The sequence below is a fragment of the Tamandua tetradactyla genome, chromosome 2 (genome assembly GCF_023851605.1).
Source record: "Tamandua tetradactyla isolate mTamTet1 chromosome 2, mTamTet1.pri, whole genome shotgun sequence".
Lineage (NCBI taxonomy): Eukaryota > Metazoa > Chordata > Mammalia > Pilosa > Myrmecophagidae > Tamandua > Tamandua tetradactyla.
Window position 1 is genome coordinate 179,787,246 of NC_135328.1, and position 22,982 is coordinate 179,810,227.

The following is a 22,982-nucleotide window of genomic DNA, read 5'->3' on the forward strand; positions in this document are numbered from 1 at the left end:
GTGAAGCCAACTATAGGTATGTTTAAAAGTTACTTCAGAAGGACCTCTGTTGCTCAGATGTGCTCCTCTCTCTCTCTCTCTCTCTCTCTCTCTCTCTCTCTCTCTCTCTCTCTCTCTCTCTCTCTCTCTCTCTTTCTAAGAGAGGGCAATTTTACTCTGTAAGTGAAATCATTGCCCTCTCCCCTATGTGGTGCATGGCCTCCAGGGATGAAAGTCTCCCTGGCACCATGGAATCATGTTATTGATATTTCTTTAGTCTCCAGTATCTTAGAGCAGCTAGAAGTAAAAGCCTAAAATTGTGGAATTGTAAACACATACCACTCTCTGAAACCTGTTCCACAACTAATTGTTGCAATGTGCTTTGAAATTTACTGCTTTTTTGTATAAATGTGCTGGTTTGAAAGGATGTACGTCCCCTAGAAAAACCATGTTTTAATCAAAATCCCATTTTGTAAAGGCTGAATAATCCCTATTCAATACTGTATGTTTGAATCTGTAATTAGAGCATCTCCCTGGGTATACGGGGTATACGGATGTGATTTAATCAAGAGTTAAGCTGGATTAGGTGATGACATGTCTCCACCCATTTGGGTGGGTCTTGATAACTTTTTGGAGTCTGTTCTAGTTTGCTAGCTGCCGGAACGCAACACACCAGAGACGATTGGCTTTTAATAAAAGGGCATTTATTTTGTTAGTTCTTCAGAGGAAAGGCAGCTAACTTTCCACTGAGGTTCTTTCTTATATGGAAGGCACAGGATTGTGTCTGCTGGTCTTCTCTCCAGGCCCTTGGGTTCCAACAACTTTCCCCGGGGTGACTTCTTTCTGCATCTCCAAAGGCCTGGGCTGAGTTGCAAGTGCTGAGATGAGGAATGCTGAGCTGCTTAGGGTGTGCTACCTTGCGCTCTCACATTTAAGCACCAGCCAATTAAGTCAAATGTCACTCATTGCAGCAGGCACGCCTCCTAGCCAACTGCAGATGTAATTAGCAACAGATGAGGTTCATGTACCATTGGCTTATGTCCGCAGCAACAAAACTAGGTATGCTCACCTGGCCAAGTTGACAACTGAATCTAACTAACACAGAGTCCTATAAAAGAGGAAACATTTTGGAGAATGAAAGAGATTCAGAGAGAGAGCAGAGCAAAACGACATAGCCACAAGAAGCAGAGTCCACCAGCCAGTGATCTTTGGAGATGAAGAAGGAAAACACCTCCTGGGGAGCTTCATGAAACTGGAAGCCAGGAGAGAAAGCTAGCAGATGACACCATGCTTGCCATGTGTCCTTCCAGCTGAGAGAGGACCTCTGACCATGTTCGTGTGCATATCCAGATGAGAGAGAAACTCTGACTGTGTTCGCCACGTGCCTTCTCACTTGAGAGAGAAACCCTGACCTTCATTGGCCTTCTTGAACCAAGGTATCTTTCCCTGGATGCCTTAGATTGGACATTTCTATGGACGTGTTTTAACTGGGACATTTTCTCAACCTTGGAACTGTAAACTAGCAACTGATTAAATTCTACTTGTTAAAAGCCATTCTGTTTCTGGTACATTGCATTCTGGCAGCTAGCAAACTAGAACAGTATATGTTATTTTTCACAAAAAAGTCAATTGGGATGATAAACGCACAACTAAAATAAGAAGAAAAAAATCATTGCACATGAAGCAGTGTTTCTATTGGGATCACTCTGATGGCAGTTCATGATTATTTCCCCATAAAAACCATTAGCTTTTTTTTTTTTTTTTTTTACATGGGCAGGCACTGGGAATCGAACCCAGGTCCTCAGGCATGGCAGGCAAGCACTCTTACCTGCTGAGCCACTGTGGCCCACCCAAAACCATTAGCTTTTATCTTCTCTCTCAATTACCATTTGTCTTAGTTCTCTAGCACACACATCAACGTTTGTCCTTCCAAAATTCCCACAAACAAAATTTTCTGAGCAACCTTGAAATATAAATGGCAGATTTAATAGAAAAAGGTCAAAGCATCATTATCATTCTTTAAAACATGTTTTTTTAATTATTGCAATTTTACCCCCCCCAAAAAAAAACAGAGGAGGTCTTTATGAACTTATATGAACTAATTTAAGGAACTATTATTACGTGGAAGAAGTCAAGTGCAAGAGAGTATCTATAGTATGCTATCTTTTGCAAAGAGGAAATAAAATACACATGTATTTGATCATTTTTGCAAAAAGCACAGGAAAGATAAACATGAAACAAATAGAACTGATTACCTACAAGGGCTAGATGGTGAAAGTAGAAAGGATAGAACAAGTGGAATGGGGCAAAATAGATGGGAAATTGATACTTCTCTGAGAATGCTTTTTTATAGAGTTTTGACTTTTAAAACAATGCTGCTTTTCTCACAACTACATCTTAAAAATAAAATTAACAGGGATGGGGGGTAGGGATCCAAAATGAAATACCAGCAGAAACAGATGAACCTAATTCTATTTAAAATAAATAACAGTCACTTTGAAGGGCTGGGGGTGAAATAGGAGCCAGTTTGATGAGAATCCCACTGGCCAAATCTGGGATAATTTGAGCATCTAAATAAATTATGACAGTAATTGATTATAAAATAAGAATCCGTGAGTCTATACTTCTATAAACAATCAAACATCAAGGGAGAAGGGAAAGCTATTCCTTACAGTGGAATACCAATAATAAATGCAGAAGGATGATGTAATCAGAAAACCACCTTTTGGCCACCACCATGGTGAAGTGATTCAGGCAATCATCATCAATGAATATTAAAGCTAGTGGGTGAACGTTTGACAAGGAACAGTATATTTAAAGAATCTCAAATTATTTCTCTACAGTATGCCTACTGAATAAAAAGGGGAAATAGACTTACAGTGGAGAAACTTGCAGACCTCCTTCTAACCAAATAATCAAAGTTAACAACACCAGTAGTGGGACAAATAAATATTATTTATCTCCTGATATGATACACTGAGTAGCATACAATCACTTTTATAGTAGCCCAGACAAAAATCTAGTCATCCATCAGACAAATCCTGATGGTCTGTACTCTTCAAAATTTTCAAAATCATTAAAGACTTAAAAAAAAGAGAGAGAGAGTAAGGAACCTTCCAGATTAAAGGTAACCTGAGAAACATGACAATTAGAACCTGTTATGTACCTCCAGAAAAGCCAAGTTCTTTTCTTAATCCAATCTTGTGGGGACAGACCTATTGTTTAGGGTGGAAACCTTTGATTAGATTGTTTCCATGGATATTGACCCGCTCGACGCTGGGTGTGGTCTTTTGATTAGATGGAATGTGACTCCACCCATTCAAGGAGGGTCTTGATTAGTTTATTGGAGTCCTTTAAAAGGGGAAACATTTGGAGTTGCTTCCAAATGGACAGACATAGACATTTGGAGATGCTTGGAGTGCTGGCAGACAGAGCAGACACTTAGACACCGATGCTTAGAGATACAGAGCCCAGCAGATGTCACCATGTGCCTTTCCATGAGATGCTAATCAAGCCACAACCCAGAGTTTTGCCACTGAGAAGTGAAAAGAAGTACCACTGATGCTTAGAGAGGAAGCCACTGGAATCAGGATCTGGAATCAACAGAACCAGGAACAAGGCCAGTCATGTGCCTTCCCATATGAGAGACATCAGCCTTTCTTGGGGCATGTCCTCTCTACATCTCCAAATGTCTGGATGCCTTAGTTTGGACATTTTTAAGCCTTAGAACTGTACACTTGTAACTTAATAATTCTCCTTTATAAAAGCTGCTCCATTTCTGGCATATTGCTTTCTGGCGGCATTAGCAAACTAAACAGCTAAATGCAATGTCTTATCCTGGATTGGATCCTGGGCCCAAATTTTTTCCTTTTGCTAGTATATCAGTGGGACGTTTGGTGAAATTTGAATAAGGTATGAAAATTAGTTAATAGCACAGTGTCAGTGTTAAATTCCAGATTTTGGATCATTGAACTGTGGCTATGTAAGAGAATGTCCTTATTTTTAAGATTTGTGCTCTGAAATATTTAAAGGTAATTTCCTTAACCAAGTGATCAAGGTTAATATCACCAGTAACGTCATATCTATATCTTATACCCCATATGATGTGATAAGAAGTCACTTCACCTTTGTGGTATTTTTTCCAAAAATCCATAACCCTGGTCTTATCATGAGAAAACATCAGGCAAATGCAAATTAACAGACATTCTATAAAACATCTGATTAGGACTCTTCAAATTTTTCAAGGTCATGAAACAAAAGGAATGACTATGACACTACCATGGATTAGAGGAGATTGAGAAGACAAGACAACTGAAAACAATGAGGTATCCCAGATTGTATCCTGGAACTGAAAAGAGACTGGTAGGAAAACTGGAAGTCAAATAAAGTCTATAATAGTATTGTTCAAATCTATTTATTTTTCTAATGCTGCCAGTATGCAATGCACCAGAAATGGGTTGACTTTTATAAAGGGAATTTATTTAGTTACAAATTTACTGTTCTTCAGAGGAAAGGTAGCTGGCTTTCCCTGTCACATGCGAAGGCACATGGTGACGTCTGCTGTCCATTCCTCCCAGCTTCTGGGTTCAAACAACTTTTCCCAGGACATGTCCTCACTACATCTCCAAATGTCTGTGTCTGAGCTGCTGAGCTCTCTTCTGACCTCTCTCTTTTAAGCCTCCAGCTAATTAAATTAAACCCCACTCATTGAGGAAGTCACTCCCTTTAGCCAACTGCAGATGTAATCATCAATAGATGATTTTCTCATGCTGATGACTTAAATCCACAGGAACAGAACAACTGGGACTATCACCTGGCCAATTTGACACCTAAAACTACTACAGTTTCCAACCCTTGCCAACTTGGCAACTATACACATCACCTTAAATTATATTTAATCTCTAAATAGAAAACAACAACAGGCTTTTTTTCACCTAACAATGCTCATCTGTCCTGCAAACAATGCACTAAATCCCTCCTTATAGAAAATCATTCATTTCATCACAATATCACAAGAGCCTTAAATCATTTCAGTAACAATACAAATATTATGCAAACTCAAAAATAGTTCAAAGTCTCATCAAACTCCATTAGATTTCAAAGTCTGAGAGTCTTTCATCCTTGGGGCTTTAGAAGGTGGCAGTCTCACCCTTTCCAAGGACTTATGCAGCAGCCCTGCTTTCTCCAAATACTGGGACGAGGGTTGCAACTTTGGGGAATATTGAGGAGATTATCTTTTTTCTGGCCCTACCCTCCTTAAATATCAGGGTGGCACCTAGATTCTCTGCCATCTCCAGGGCACATGTTCAGCCTCTTTAGAACAATGGGGAGGCAGCCAGGCTCTGCCCCCCACCCCCAATCCCCAGGGAATATGCTCCATCCTCTCTGAGGCCTGGGGCACCAGAATTCTTCCTGTACGTTGAGGTGGAAAGTCTGCCCTTTGCCTCAGGGCAAACTCTCCCCCTCCACATGCACAGGTTGATCCATCCTCATGGCTGGAGGTTTCTTGGCTTCAGATCTTAGCTTTCATGGTTCCTCCTCTGAGGCCATTCTTCCTTCAATCTTTTCCTTTTCTATCCCTTTTAGTCCAGACTGGCAATGGTTCCATTTATACAGGTCTTGTGAAAAACTGGTTGTCTTGGCATGTTGCATACAGGAATTGAAGCCATCAGACAATAGGACCTACCACAAATTCTTTCTGGATAACTCTACCTCCAATCCTTGCTTGACCTGTAAAAATTGACTGGTTCATGTTTGGTTACATCGCAATCAAATTCTCCCTTCTATCCAGCACCACAACTTAATTCTACCAAACTTTCTGCCACCTCAAACAAAGTTTGACCTCTTCCAATCTACAATGGAAGTATCTTTAGAGTCCATATTTCTACCACAGCCTCTTCAAAACAATCTAGGCTTTCTCCATCAAGCTCCTCCCACAATTCTTCCAGAACCCTCTTTTATCCATTTAAAAAGCCATTCCAAAATGTTTGGTATTTGCAAACTCAGTGGCACCCCACTCCTCTGATATCATATCTCAGCCTGCTAATGCTGCTGGAATGCATTACACCAGAAATGAACTGTTTTTTATAAAGGAGATTCATTTAGTTGCAAATTTACAGTTCTTCAGAGGAAAGTCAGCTAGCTTTCCTCTGGCTTTCTCTGTCACAAGTGGGGGCACACAGTGACATCTGCTGGCCATCCCTCTCAGCTTTTGGGTTCAAACAGCTTTCCTAAGGGTGATTCCTTTCTTCATCACCACGTGTCTTGGTCTGAGCTGCTGAGTTCTGTTCTGACCTCTCTCTTTTAAGCCTCCACTTAATTAAATGTCATTCATTGTGGAAGGCACTCCCCTTAGTCAACTGCAGATGTAATCAGCCATAGATAAATGTTACATGCTAATGATTCAAGTCCATGGCAACAGAACAACTGGGCACCATCATCTGGCCAAGTTGACACCTGAACCTAACTACTACACAATGTTAATTTCTTAATGTTGATAAATATTCCTTAGGTAAATAAGAAGTTAACATTAGGGTAAGCTGGTGAAATGTATATGGGAATGCTCTAAAATTACTTCAAAATAAAAAGTTTAAACTGATGCAAAAGTGCATCATGTCCTTAGCTTACTCTAAAAAATTCAGAAAGAATAGAGAATGGAAAGCAAAAGGCAATAACATTTGGGGAACCTGGGTAAAGGTTTCCAGAAATTATCTATCCACTTTTGACAACTTTTATATATCTGAGATTATTTCAAAATAAAAAGGTTTTAAAGAAAAACTATAAAATGCATCAATAAGACTGAGCCCAGTCTGAAAATGTTACACACTGCATGATTCCAATTACCATACTAATCCATAAGATACTGTGATGATGGATACACAACACTATGCATTTGTCAAAACCCCTTAGCACTTTACTACACAAAGAATTAACCAAATACGTGCAAATATTCAGAGATTGGGGGGATCCCAAAGTGGAATGCAAAATGTGAAAATCTAACTGTATTTTAAAACTTCACTGAATGGAGTGGGGAGAGAGATGCTGAACTAAGTAATTTTGGAAATAAATGGAGTCTATGAAATTAAAGGCAAAAGAATCTCTACATAAGCACTGTACTCTGGTTGATAAAACTGTTTCCCACTGAAGGAAATTCTGATACCATTATGAATGTGTATTGGAATTGGACAATTGAGTAAATTGTATGGTGGACCATGGGAGCAAGATTTCTCACTGTTAGTGTAGAAAGTCACAAATAAGCTAGGGAAGGGGACTAGAATGGTCCATGTGCTAATAGATTAGAATGACAAACATTCATATGAATTCATATGTAACTTAATGTAGATATAGATGTTTGCATTTAAAAATATTTATAGGTATGTGTACATACATGGGTTAGTATACACATATATACTTCCTTGTTCTATCAGCTAAAAGGATCCCAGTAGCAGTGAGCATTCCTAACATCCAAATCTTAGTTTCTAATACCATTATCTGAGAAATGAAACTAGAACTTAGAGAAATGGCTGATTTTAGGACTGGGGCAATAAATATACAAGATGAGCCTAGGGCATTTGTAATACCAGGAAGTAAGGAAGTGCTCGTTACACACAAACATGCAAAAAGATGATAAATAAGGTAGTATCAAATTATAATCCAGCCCAATGATTCTATCTTATTTATAGATCTCAAACAATACACAAGAAAGTTACTAGAACTAATAAATGAATTCAGCAAATTTGTAGGGTACAAAATAAGTGTTCAAAAATCAGTTGTGTTTCTATACAACAGTAAAGAACCATCAGAAAAGCAAATAAAAAAATAATTCTATTTACAATAGTATTTAAAATCACAAAATACCTAGGAATGAATTGAACCAAGGAAGTGAAAGGCTTGTATACTGAAAACTACAAAACATTGCTGAAGGAAATTAAATAAGGCCTAAATAAATGCAAAGACATCCCATATCCATGGATTAGAAGACTTAATGTTGTTAAGATGTCAATACTGCCTAAAGTGATCTACAAATTAAATGCAATTGCCATCAAAATTCCAGCATACTTTTCTGCAGAAATGGAAAAGCTGATCCTCAAATTCATATGGAATTGCATGGGGCCCGAATAGCTAAAACAATCTTGAAAACAAGGTCAAAGGTGGAGGACTCATACTTTTTAATTTTAAAAGTTCTTACAAAGCAACAGAAATTAAAGCAGTGTAGTACTGGCAGAAGGATAGACATATAGACAAATGGAATAGAATTGAGAGTCCTGATACAAGTCCACGTATCTATGACCAGCTGATTTTTGACAAGGGTGACATGTCCATCCAATGGGGGAAAGAATAGTCTCTTCAACAAATGGGGTTGGGACAGCTGGAAATCCACACTCAAAAGAATGAATGTGGACCTCCACCCCTCATCATATATAAAAATTCATTTGGAATGGATCAACAACTTAAATATAAGAGTTAATACTATAAAACTCTTAGAAGAAAACATAGAGAAATATTTTCAGGACCTTGTATTAGGCAATGGATTATTAGTGATTGCAAAAATGTAAGCAACAAAAGAAAAAATATTTGCATTGGTTCATCAAAATTTAAAACCTTTGGGTATCAAAGGACATTTTCAAAAAACTGGAAATATGACTTATAGGAAAGGAGAAAATAGTTGCAAATCATATATCTGATAAGGGTTTAATACCCAGAATATATAAAGAAATCCTACAACTCAACAAGGGAAAGATAAACCACTCAATTTAAAAGTAGGCAAAAGAATATTTTTGTGAATAGACTTTTCTCCAAAGGAGATATACGAATGGCCAATAAGTACATGAAAAGATGCTCAATATCATAAGCCATTAGGGAAATGCAAATCAAAACTATAATGAGAAGACTTCTGGGAAGATGGCAGAATAAGACAGGCGGAGCTCACACCTCCACCATGGAACAACTAGAGAAAAGCCAGAAAATGATCAGAACAGCTGTTGAGTTCACATGATCAGAGAAAGACCTTTGCATTATATAGGGAAGATCTGGTTGAAAAAGTGGAGAAATTATGACTGAGAAGTTGGGATGAGTGTGCTCAATCACAACCATTCCTGGGGCCACCACTGCACACTGGCTGGATTGGGTGACTGAGGAACACCATACTCTAATTTTGCCTGCCAACTGGTTTGGGGCCAGCCCTTACAGTCCTGAAACCTGGAATTCCTGGGTGGGAACCCAGGATCCAGCAGATTCCTTTTATCCACAGAGACCTTGTTGTAGTGCCCAGTGCTCACACCCCATCCCTGAGGCAGGCTGCTGAGGTCATCAGGTTTGGGGAGAGACCATGGGGCCCTCCCTTCCAAAGGAGAGGGGAATACAAACCAATGCTGATATGACAGTTGGCCAGCAAGAGAGACACTTTTGGTCCCACTGCTTCCATCCTTTCTCCACAGAGGCCCAGGGTACTCACTGCATGCATGAGTGGAGAGGCAGGAGTGAGGGAGGGAGCTGAACTCCAACAGTAGATACCCTTCCCCCACTTCCCAAGGCCCAGTGGTGCACACCAGCCCGGGTCTTGCTAGCGGGTGAAAAGCACAATGGCTGGGGAAATTCAATCTTTCAGTCCTGTAGCCCAAGATCTTTCTACACAGGAGTCTGGGAATCACCAAACCCATTTTGTCAATACAAGTGGGGTCTTGGCTGAGGTGCACAGTGCCCATCCCTCACCCCCGGAGCTGGTGACTTCCAGCATGGATGAATCCTGCAGTCTGGACCTGATTGTTGTCTGGATGGGTTCCTGATCAGTGGGCTGCCACAGTTGGGGAGAGGCGAGGTTGTGGGGAAAAGGTATCCCAAGAGTGCCATCTGCTGGGAAGACTGGGAAAATGCAGTCTGGCAAACTGATTTTCTGCCCAGCCTCTAACAGACTTCTTGGGGAAAGGGTTAAACTGCCTGCATGCCGCTGCAGTCCTGATTTGATTGGGAATTACTGGCAAACGAAGTGCCAAAGGAGACTTTCAATGCAAACCCAAGCACCTGAAAAATCTTAAATGAGTGAAGGAAATCAACTTTCAAAATAATCTTATCAAGGCAATCAAATGCCAAGAAACCAACAAAAAATCACAAAGCACATGAAGAAGCAAGAAGATATAGCCAAAATAAGTGATCAAATTAAAAAGCCAGAGGACACACAGAATTTGGAACTAATCAAAAATGTTCAAACAAACTTCAGGTATTTATGTGACACCTGAGACTCACAGTTAGAGCTCTGAAGCTATGAAAGTCAGCACTGTTCCATACAGGAACAGTGTAAAAAATTGAAAAAGTGATCAGACTTTAAGTAGAGCTATGAATGAAGTGGATCTGGATAGAACTAAGGTAAATCAGAATACAAGGTGAAGGAAGATTTCATCCATATTTTAAAACGTCAACTTCTGTGTGAGACCAAAGGGAGAGATGGTTAGCTGGTGCAAAATCTATATTTTGGACAGTACATTTTCTAATTTAACTTGTATGGTCAGTTTAGTTGGGCACCATAGGTACACTGAATCTTGAATAGGGCGTGAGATTTTGTTGGTTTGTCCAGGTTAGTGTGATGTCCCAATAAAATTTCAGAATGATTTGGGCAGTGAATAAGAAAGTATTTGTAGAATTCCTTTGGTGGACTAGGGAGAAAGGAGGAAATATTCAACTTCCCCATTTGGAGAATTTCTGATATTCTCACAAGCAATGGGGACAATCAAATCAATAGACCAACCCCTTGATCTTAGGGTTTGCCCCTATGAAACTTATTACTGCACAGGAGAAGCTAAGCCTACTTAAAATTAGGCCTAAGAGTCACCCCAAGAGAACTTCTTTTGTTGCTCAGATGAGGCCTCTCTCTCTAATCTAATTCATCAGCTGAATGCACTGCCCTCCCCCCTACATGGGACATGACTCCAGAGGGTATAAATCTCCCTGGCAACGTGGGACAGAAATCCTGGGATGGCCCCCAACTCCTCCGACCTGGGACAGAATAGTCTCTTCAGTAAGTGGGGCTGGGAGACTTGGACCCCTACCTCTTACCCTATATAAAAATTAACTCAAAGTGGATGGAAGACCTAAACATAAGAGCCAGCATTATAAAACTTCTGGAAGAAAATATAGAGAAACATCTTCAAGACCTAGTGATAGATGTTACACCCAAAGCACAAGCAAAGAAAGGAAAAAAAGATAAATGGAAACTCTTCAAGACTGAACACTTTTGCTCTTCAAGGGACTTTGTAAAAAAGATGAAAAGACAACCAATTAAATTGGAAAGAATATTTGGAAATCATATATCTGATAAGTGTTTGATATCCAATATATGTAAAGAATTCCTACAACTCAACAATAAAAGGATAAACAACCTGGTTATAAAATGGGAAAAAAAATATGAATAGACACTCCTCCAAGGAGGAAATACAAATGGCTAAAAAGCATGTGAAAATATGCTCAACTTCACTAGTTATTAGGGAAATGCAAATCAAAACCACAATGAGATATCATCTCACACCTATAAGAATATCTATAAAACAGAAAACTACAAATGTTGAAGAGGATGTGGAGAAATAGGGACACTTATTCACTACTGGTGAGAATGGAAAATGGTACAGCCACTAAGGAAGACAGTTTGGTGGTTCTTCAGAAAACTAATTTTTAAAAGTTTTTTTGTTGTATAATATAACATATATACAAAGCAAAGAAAGAAAAAGCAATACCTTTCAAAGCACTCTTCAACAAGAAGTTATAGAACAGATCCCAGAATTTGTCATGGCCTACTCTTCCATCATCTCAGATTTTTCCTTCTAGCTGCTCCAGAACACTGGAGGCTAGAAGGAATATATACATATATATTTATCATCACAATAAACGTTTTTTCTTTTTGTGAAAAATAACATATCCACAAAAAAGCAAGAAATCTCAGCACATCAAAACAATTAATTATAGAACAGATTTCATAATTTGGAATGCATTACTATCTCACAATTTTAGGTTTTTACTTCTAGCTGCTCTAAGATACTGGAGGCTAAAAGAAATATCAATATAATAATTCAGCAGGCATACTCATTTGTTAAATGCTACCTTCTCTGTATAACTCCACCATCACCTTTTATCTTTCTCCCACTTTTCAAGGGTATTTGGGCTATGCCCATTCTAACTTTTTCATGGTGGTAGGGGCTGTTGATATTATGGGATAAGGGGAAGGAACTGCTTGGTGTTCTGCAGAGGCTGGTCCCTCTGCATTTCAGGATTTGTCTGGTCCAGGGAACCATCTGGAGGATATAGGTTTCTGGAAAGTTACCCTAGTGCATGGAACCTTTGTAGAATCTTATATATTGCCCTAGGTGTTCTTTAGGATTGGCTGGAATGGTTCTGGTTGGGTTTTGGAAAGTTATATAGGTTGCAATGTCTAACTGAAGCTTGCATAAGAGTGGCCTCCAGAGTAGCCTCTTGACTATTTGAACCCTCTTGGCCACTGAAACCTTATTTGCTATGCTTCTTTTCCCCCTTTTGGTCAGGATGGCATTGTTAATCTCATGGTGCCAGGCCAGACTTATCCCCGGTAGTCCTTTCCCACACCACCAGAGAATTTCACCCCTGGGGATGTCATATCTCACATAAGGGAGAGGGCAATGATTTCACTTTCAGAATTGGGCTTAGAGAGTGTGAGGCCACGCTTGAGCAACAAGAAAAGGTCTTCTGGAAGTAACTGTTGTGCATACCTATAGGTAGGCTAAGTTTCTCTGCTACATACATAAGCTTCACAAGAGCAAGCCTCAAGATCAAAGGCTTGGCCTACTGATTTGGGTGTCCCTAACGTTTGACACAGTTTCAGGGGATTCCCCGGTGGTAACATTTAATATTTTCATATATTTCTCCCATCCCTCAAGGGACTTTGCCAATACTTTTTGATTATCTGCTTAATACACTCTGGGATGTAGCCAGGCATTACATTAAGCTATACAGGATTAAAGGCCCTCATTCTTATTCTGGGATTCCTATGTTTGGGTTGTTTAAATGATCTATCCAGACAGTTTGAGTTAGATTATGTGAGAAAGCTAATTTTTCAGTTGCTCTATGACTTAGTAATGACCTGCATTTCCACTACTTGGTATATACCCAGAAGATCTAAAAGCAGAGACACAGACATTTGCACACTGATGTTTCTAGCGGCATTATTCATAATTGCCAAGAGATGGAAACAATCCAAGAGCCCATCAACAGATGAATGGATAAACAAATTGTGGTATATACATATGATGGAATATTATGCAGCAGTAAGAAAGAATGAGTTCCTGAAGCATGCAACAACATGGGTGAAACTTGATGACATGCTGAGTGAAATAAGTCAGACACAAATGGACAGATATTGTATGATTTCACTAAAATGAACTAACTGTAATATGTAATAATATGTAATTATTTTAAGCGTCTTAAAACGTAGAATATAGGGTACCTTGAGATAGGCAGACACAAGAGAAGGGGGAGTAGTTACCTAATATGTATAGAATTTTTAATGAGGTTGAACTTAAATGTTTGGGAATGGATAGAGGTGAGGGTAGCTCATTATTGAGAGGTGAATTTTGTTGAAAGGGCTTGTTTAGAGTCATGTATGTCACTAATTAACACTACAAATATAAATAAGTTCTTGCGTGAACTACTATACTTATACGAAGACTTAATAATAGAGTGGTACATGGGGGGAAATTACCCACTGCAAGTTATAGACTATAGTTAACAGTAATACCCTAATATTCTTTTATCAATAGTAACCATTGTGCCACACCAACAGTAGGGGTCAATAATGGGGGGATAAGAGAAATGGGGTGTTTGGGGTTCTCTCTTTTTTGTATCCATCTGATATTTTTCTTTTGGAGGCAATGAGAATGGTCTAAAATTAAGTGTGATTATGATTGCACAACTAAGTGATGATATTTGAGACATTGTATACTTTGGATGGAACATATGATATGAGTAAATATCTCAATGAAATCTGAAGATTCAAAAAATTCCATGTGATACCATTTCACACCCATTAGAATGGCTAATATTTTAAAAATGGAAAAAATTTTTAAACGGAAAATTACAAGTGTATGAGAGGTTGTGGAGAGAGAAATTCCCATTCATTATTGGTGGAACGCAAAATGGTATAACTGCTGTGAAAGACAGTTTGGCGTTTCTTCAGAAACTTAAGTATACAATTACCATATGACCCGGCAATCCCACTACTAGGTATATACCCAAAAGAGCTGAAAGCAGGGACTTGAACAGACATTTGTACACCAATGTTCACAGCAGCATTATCCACAATTTCCCAAAGATGAAAGCAACTATTCTCGTTTGCTAGCTGCTGGAATGCAACACACCAGAGATGGATTGGCTTTCAATAAAAGGGCATTTATTTAGTTGACGTATAGTTTTCTTCAGAGGAAAAGCAGCTAACTTCCGACTGAGGTTCTTTCTTACATGGGAAGGCACAGGATAATCTCTACTGGCCTTCTCTCCAGGCCTCTGGGTTCCAACAACTTTCCCCAGGGTGATTCCTTTCTGCATCTCCAAAGGCCTGGGCTGAGCTGCGAGGGCTGAGATGAGGTATGCTGAGCTGCTTGGGCTGTGCTATGTTGTGCTCTCTCATTTAAGCACCAACCAATTAAATCAAACATCATTCATTGCAGCAGGCACGCCTCCTAGCCGACTGCAGATGTAATCAGAAACAGATGAGGTTCACACGCCATTGGCTCATGTCCTAGCAATAGAACTAGGCACCTTCACCTGGCCAAGTTGACAACTGACTCTAACTACCACAGTAACCTATGTGTCCATCAGCAGATGAGAATGGATGAATAAAATGTGGTACAGCCATAAAAAGATTGAAGATACATTTTCTTTCCTTGCATGTTCCTTCATGCAACAACATGAATTAACAGTGAAGAAATCATGTTGAGTGAAATAATCCAGACACAAAAGGATAAATACTTCACTGATAGGAAATAATTAGAATAAGCAAGCTCATGGAGTCAGAATCTAGAATAGCTTTACCAGGGGTCAGGGTGGGGCTAGGGGTTGAGGAAGTTAAGGCTTAAAATGTTCAGGCTTCCTGTTTAGAGTGATGGAAATGTTTTGGTAATGTATGGCAGTGGTGGTGGTGCAACACTGTGACTATAATTAACAACACTGAAATACATATTTGAATGTAGTTAAGAGGGGAAATTTTAGATTGCATATATGTTACTAGAATGAAAATTTTTTAAAAGAAACAAAACATAGGTCTGTACAACACACCTAATGTAAACCATGAACTCTAGTTAATAATGCAATTATAGTACTATTTTTTCACCAATTGTAACAATTGTACCATACCAATGCATAATGTTAATAACAGGGGGGAGGGGTGGAACTCTGTTTTCTGCATAATTTTTCTATAAACCAAAAACTTCTCTAATAAAAAATTTAAAAAGTGAAAGCAAAAAGCAGAAAAAGGAGGGGGAGGGGAAAGAAAATATTTGACAAAACAATGGCCAATATTTTTGCAGATTTTGATTAGACTATAAACTTTCAGACTGAAGAAGCTCAATGAGCCACAAGTAGAATAAATATAAAGTTTAAAACATATAAAATCCAATCGCTATATTGTTTAGAAACATATGGATTTGTGTACATATTCATGGTAAAAACAGTAAAGAGAAGCAAGGGCAAGATTAACAAAACTCAGGAAGTGGTTATCTCTGAGGAAATTGTAGAGAAATCTGATCATAGGTGAGCTCAAAAAACTTCAAATGTTCTTTTTCTCAAGTGACATAAAGGGTAAATAGGTGTTGTTTTGCCTCTTCTTTTTTTTTGGAGCAGTTGCAGGTTTATAGAAAATCATCCGAAAAGTGCAGAGTTTCCATATACACCCTCCCCCACATAACAGTTTTCCTTATTATTAAAAATTTGCATTAGTGTGCTACATTTGTTAGGACTGATGAACCAATATTATTATATTATTAACGTAGGTCCATAGATCATCTTAGAGTTTAGTCTTCATGGTGTACAATTCTATGGGGTTAAAAAAATATATTGCAGTAGCATATATAGACCATGAAATATTTGATTTTAATACTTTCGAATATAAAATTCAGTGATGCTAATCATATTCACAATTCTATGCTACCAATACTGCCATCCATTACCAAAGCTTTTTTCCATTGCTCCAGACAGAAATTTCCATATCAGTTAATAATTAATTCCCCATTTCCCTCCACCCCCACCCCTGGTAACCGGTATCCCAATTTCTACAATATTTTTCCTTTTATGTCTGGCTTATTTAACTCAACATGATATCGTGAAGGTTCATCCATGTTGTTGCCTCTATTAGAACTTCATTCCATTTTTTTTTCCTTTATTACAGAACTTGTGGGTTTACAGATTAATCGTTCATAAAATACAACGTTTCCAAACACCAACCCACTATATACACTGGTCACAAATGTGGAACGTTTGTTAAAATTGATGATAGCACATTTGTATAATTATCACACACTGCTTGTGTCACTGGAGCGTCAATAGCACATTTTTATAATTGTAGAATTAGCTATAGTTCATGGTTTAACTTAGGGTCCACTGTGTGTGTAGTGTAGTTCCACGGAATTTAAAAAAAAAAATTTATGTTACCATATACACAATCTAATGTTTCTACTTTCAATCATGTTTATATATATATATATATATATATATATATGTATGTATGTCAGTGCTAATTGCTTTCACAATGTTGCAATACCATCACCACCACCAGTTACCAAAACATTTCCACCATTCCAAATAGGAACCCTGTACATTTTAAGCCTTAACTTTCCATTCCCTAGCGCCACTCTGACCCCTGGTAAACTATATTCGAGATTCTGACTCTCTGAATTTGCTTATTCTAATTATTTCAAATCAGTGAGATCGTACAATATTTGTCCTTTTGTGTTTGGCTTATTTTACTCAATGTGATTTCTTCGAGGTTTATCCTTATTGTCACATGTATCAGGACTTCATTCCTTTTATGGCTGAATAATATTCCCTTGTATGTATATACCACATTTTATTTAACTATTCATTTGGTTGATGGACAGACACTATGTTGCTTTCACCTTTGGGCTAATGTGAATATGCTGCTATGAACATCAGTTGGCACATATCTGTTTGAGTCTTTGCTTTCAGTTCTTTAGGATATATACCAAGAAATGGAACTGTCTTATTATTATTCTTTAATTGCATATATACAAAACATATTTTTGTATGTATGGGAGATGTCACAATAAAAAATAGAAAATAAGTCAATGAAGTTTATCCATTCTCCTTTTGTTTTGCTTATAACAGTAACTCAAGTCAGAAACCTGAGTCATCCTTGGCAACTCCCTCACCAACCAAATCCAATTAATCATATCAGTTCGTTTTCTCTCCAAAATCTTTCAACTTCTTTCCACCTCCTACCACATCCTAATCCAAGCCTCCTTCAACTCTCACTTGGAGCACTGAAATCCCTTCTCCTCCTTTAAACCACCACTCTAATCCATTCTCCACGCAGCAGAGGAAACACTTTTAAGTGTGCTTAATCCTGTTTCTGTTAAACTTGAATCTATAAATCTTGCCAGAAGCAACGATGAGATAAGCAAATTGCCCAAAACCACACAGCTAGGAAGTGTCAGTGTTGGATTCAAAATGTAGTAGTCTTATATGAGGACATACAATGTCTTATCCCCCCCCTCCCCCGCCCCATCCTGACTTGCACTCTACGAGATAATACTGGGAAACTTAGCACCGCCTGGCACACAGTAATGACTGGAAAGAGGATAGATTTCTCTTCCTGTAACCATCCCCTCACCTCCTCTATTTGCTTAACTCCAATTTCTCCTTGTGTCTGAGCTCAAAGCTCACTTCCCAAAGAATGCCCTTTCTAACCCCTTCTCCCTATTACAGTAAATCCAGGGAATATTTGCCATCCCAGCATTTAAATTTCTAACATCCCCCACCCCCACCCCCACCCGCCTAGATTGTGACTTCCGAGAGTGCAGGGGCTCTGTTTTGCGCATGCCGCTCTGGCTTCTCCCTACTTCCATGCCTCAGCGAAACTGATGGGGTCACTAAACAGGCATCTCCAGCCCGAAACGTGTGTCCCACATCCCCTACAACAAGCAGTGGTCGTCAGACCTGCGGACTCAAGGAGCCGGCTGGGGAGGGGACTGAGCATCCGCTTGGGGAAGCACCCAGCTCTGCCCCAAAGGGTTGACCAGACATCTGGTCCACTGGCAGGTGTGAAAAACTTTGAGGCATCCTAGACCTCAATCCCTGGGGCCAGTGATTAGGTCACAGAAGAGCGCCCCCCCTGCCCTTGCGAATTTTTATCATGTTCACTCCTGTTGCCGGGCGCTTAGGTAAGAGGGCGCCTGGATGTCCGCCCCTAGAAACAGATCCAGAAGGTATCACTGGATGGACATGTTTATTGCTAGAAATATAATTTTTGTGTATTGACCTTGTAAACAATAATTTTGCCAAGTTACTCATTTCTAATAGTTTATAGATTCTTTGGATTTTCTACACAAACCCTATCCTATCATCTGTGAATAATGACAGTTTTATTTCTTTTCCCAGCTTAATGCCTTTTGTTTGTTCTGAATTAGTGCACTGGCTAGGACCTCTTGTACAATGTTAAATAGAAATATTGACAGTGTATACCTGTCTTGTTTTTGACAAGGAAGAGGATTGGATATTTCATCTTTAAGTATGAAAAGATGGCTGTTTTTTTTTTTTTCTATAGATACCTTTTATTAGATTAAGGAAGTTCCCTTCTCACAGTTTTCTGAGTTCTTCATCTTAAAAAAAATGTTTCTATCAAATTATTTTTCTGCATCTATTTATAATGTACAGCTTTTCTTAAGTAGTTTGATTTTCAAATGTTAAACCAATCTAGCAATTCCTGAAATAAATGATTCACTATCCTTAGATTTTATTGCTAATATTTTATATAAGATTTCTGCATCTTTATGAGAGCTCTTGACCTGAAAGTTCTCATAAGATTCCTATCCGACACTGGTATCAAGGTTATTCTGGTTTCATAAAAGGAGTTGGGCAGTGGTTTTTTTTTTTTTTCCTATTATCTGTAAGAGTTTATATATCATATCATTTCCTCCTCAAATGTAAGAATTCACCAGGGAAGAAATCTAGGTCCCAAATTTTCTTTGCGGCAAAGTTTTAAATTACATAATCATTTTTTTTAGTAGATATAGGATATTCAAGGGAGTTTTCCTTCTGTCAGTTTTTCAAGGGATTTGCCCATTTCATCCAGATTTCAAGTTCATTGCATAGTTATTTATAATATCCTCTTTTTATCCTTTTAATACTTGTGGTGCTGTTCCCTTTATCTTTCCTGATATTGGCAATTTGCATTTTTAATCAATTTTCCTAGGAATTTATTCATTTTATTAAACTTCTCAAAGAACCAAATTTTGACTTTGACTTATCTCTATTGCATATGTTTTCCATTTTAAGTCTACACTTTCCTTTAAGCATTGTTTTAGCTGCATTGCACAATTTTTATGTTGCATTTTTATTATTTTGAAATGTTAGACAGAGATAGAGTAGCCAGCCCTGTGCTGTTTAAGAGCAGGAGTAGGAAAAAAATATGAAATAATCATAGCATTTACTGAGTACTGCTGGGATCACTTTACATATATTTCCTGTTTTAATTAGCTAAATAAACCTGTAAGGAAGGTACTTGTCTTGGCCTGAGCTACTTAGAAAACAGAGCCTGAAGCACACATTAAGATGTTTTATTTGGGAGGTGTTAACTCAAGGCACCAAGAGTGAGAAAAAGGAAATGAGGCAGGACAGAATGGAAGCAGTGCCAGATGATGTAATCTTGGGTAATCTTCACCACAAGTGTGTCCACTGGGCTACATGAGAGGTCTCCCCATAAGCTGTACTGTGTGGAGAAATGGAGCCTTGCAACAATTCATTGGAGGGACAGAAGAGGCGGGAAATTTATCCATTTATCTCCCATTTCCCATTAGTCAAATTTTACCCCAAGAGCGTTAACTCCCCCACACTTCTGAGTTCCTACTGGCTACTTGGAATGCCAGATCCCATGCCCTGTGATGGGGTATTTCATCCAGTGTGGAAGTGATAGGAGAAGACAAACTCTGGGCATATAGCTGCTGAATGCCAAGGAGAATCTGTAGGGGTACGTTAAGATGTGTCCAATACAGTCCAATACTGTTTTTCTCCTTTTCCAGAAGAGGAAAAAAGCTTAGTGAAAAAAGCGTTTCCCAAGATCATGTGGTATATTAATGAAATTTTCTAGCATCTGTAAATTGGTACTTTAACATCTATAGGTGCTCCCAGATAACAAACCCCACCTATAGATCTGTTACCCCTAAGTAATTCTGATCTTATCTTAGTTGCAGGGGCACTTATTTCAAATCTAGCCAACCATCCCCATGCTAACATACCCCTGCCTCACTCTTCCATGCTTCCCATGGAGACCATGATAAAAGGCACTTACTCAGTGCCTCTGCCTTGTGACCAATGCTGGTGTTCTTCCCGGGTGGTCTTGCCTGACGTGCTGCCCTCACTTCAGGGAACTTTGAGCATCATAAATCCTTCAAACTCTTCTGGGATCTGCATCTGGCTTTATCATACTTCACGCAAGGTAATAGAACAAAACAATTTGATGCAGCGAGCTGGTTCATTTTGGCCCCAAACAAGAGATGCCAACAGATTGCTTTTGAGCTAATTGAATTTGCCAGGTGGCAGAAGTGGCCTGGAAGGGCACAGCTGCTTGCTGGCGTGCTTGTGCTCTGTCCATTTTGAGTTTTGCCATCATGCTCTGTCCATTTTGAGTTTTGCCATCATTTCCCACCCTAACCTGTGGAGCTTGAACACTGAGTTCTACCCCAGTGTCCATTGCTTAAATGCTGATTGGCAGCCTCACCTTGTTCCTGGTACCTAAGAATCCTGGAGTGAGGAGCAACACTGGCCACAAGCTGGGGGAGTGGGACTACCACTGTACCATGGGACAGGCCTGATCAGCTGATCGGGCAGCACTCAGCAAGCGGTGGGTCACCTCCAAGTCATAATTAACCCTAGATAATTGTCTGAGCTGGTGGAATAGCGGGAGACTGTGTACAGATAGTTTGTGAGGCTCAGGTAGCGCTGGAGCTGTGGGGGCACCCCTCCACTGGGATTTCAGAGGCTCCCTTGCAAAAGCAGCGCTGTTGGGGCAGTTCCTGAGTCACCTACCTTGCATGTATTGCACTCTGTACCCTAACCCAGTAGGCTATCAAGGGACACATCTTTGGAGGTCAATGGCCCAAAATCCCATGAAAAGAGACCAGGGTAAGGACATTTAATTCCAGCCTTCCAGAGGTTTTCTAAGCTACCTCATGAATAGAAATCTCTCAGCCAGTGTGCTGGTCTCTTCTCAAGGCCATGGTCTATTCACACGCAGAGATCTGGCACTTAGATCAAGACAAAAATACCCCACCCCACCCCGCGCAAGGCTGACCTGACGCCTGGGAAAAAGAGGCAGCAGCAAATGAACAAGGCAGTGGGGAACCACTGGGACTCTATGCAGTAAATACACAAAAGAAAATGAATTTTATTTGTTAGAGATCCCGTCCATTCTAGGTGAGTTTGCCCAAAAAGAGTATTCGGAAAGGGTAGATTAGCTTCTACAGGTGCGTAAGATGGGATCGGAGTTACAGGCTTCAGCACAAGAGATGCATCAGTTAGCAGGTGTTACCTCTATTTAAAAACCTGTAATCTCCTGAGATCCACAAACATACCATACTCGATTTTTACATGAAATCTATAGACCCTCTATTCAAACTGGCTATTCCTGCAAGAAAGAGGACCGGAGATGAAGAGACAACAGAAAATGTAGAAGTAGGTGCCAAGCCCCTTATAATTAATAATTCCCTTATTACACTGTATATCCATGGCTTAGAGAAAGGCCCACCCCAGGGTGGCATTAGAAAGCAGATACCCCATGGAAGACCTTTGAAGTAACCTTCCCCATAAAGCTGGCATGGTTTTATGGGTCTACCACTTTGCTGATCACCCTGATCATAGCGATTCCGAGGTTGTTACCAACCCAGAAACTGCCCTTTTGGACTCAGAGTCCAATAAAATAGAAAGAACTGCCCCTCCCCACCCCCCAACTGCAGGGCAGCCCTGCTCTGTTGTCGGCGCTGCATGGAGTTGACTGGGGAGCTGGCCGTGACAGCAACGCCCATCCAAGAAGCCAAGTCCCTGCCTATCAGTGACCCCAAATGAGGAAGATCTAAGGGAGGGGCCAAGAGCCAGGGTCCCATGTCCTCACCCAAGGGTCCTCAAAGACCCCCCGTATTGGAAATTGTGAAACCTTGGGGTACCTACTGCATTGTAACAAATGCACCACACTAATGCAGGGTGTTAATAATTGGATGGTATATAGGAACTCTGTATTTTATCCATAATTTTTCTGTAAACCTACAACTTCTCTAATTAAAAAAAAAAAGTTACAATTCAGAGACCTTGGAATATCTGGCCCCAAACCTATGAGAAGGGCCCCTGGGACTACCCCGACACTCCCCACTTCCAGCCCCCCTACCCCATAACCACTCAACCCACACCGTGAATGTAGGATGCTAACAAAGATTCGGAAACCCGGACTCCGCCCTAAGAACCCAGAGAGAGTAATGGCAGAGAGGCGCAGGACAGCGCTGAGTGTCGCAGGTGGCATCTTGGCACTGACAAAGCTGTGAGCCCTCCTCCGACCCTCCCCAGGAGGTCGCTGCACAATTCTCAGGTGAATTTACCTCTGGCTGACTGGAATATTTAAAAAATGGGGTTAATTCAAATCCGACATAAGCTCTGAGGTTGTTAAATATGCACTCATTAAACGAAAGAGGTTCTTTAACCCTGAGAACACTCATTTGAGCTTCTCTAAAGGAAAAGATTAATAAATATAAACAGGGTAAAAAAAAAAAACC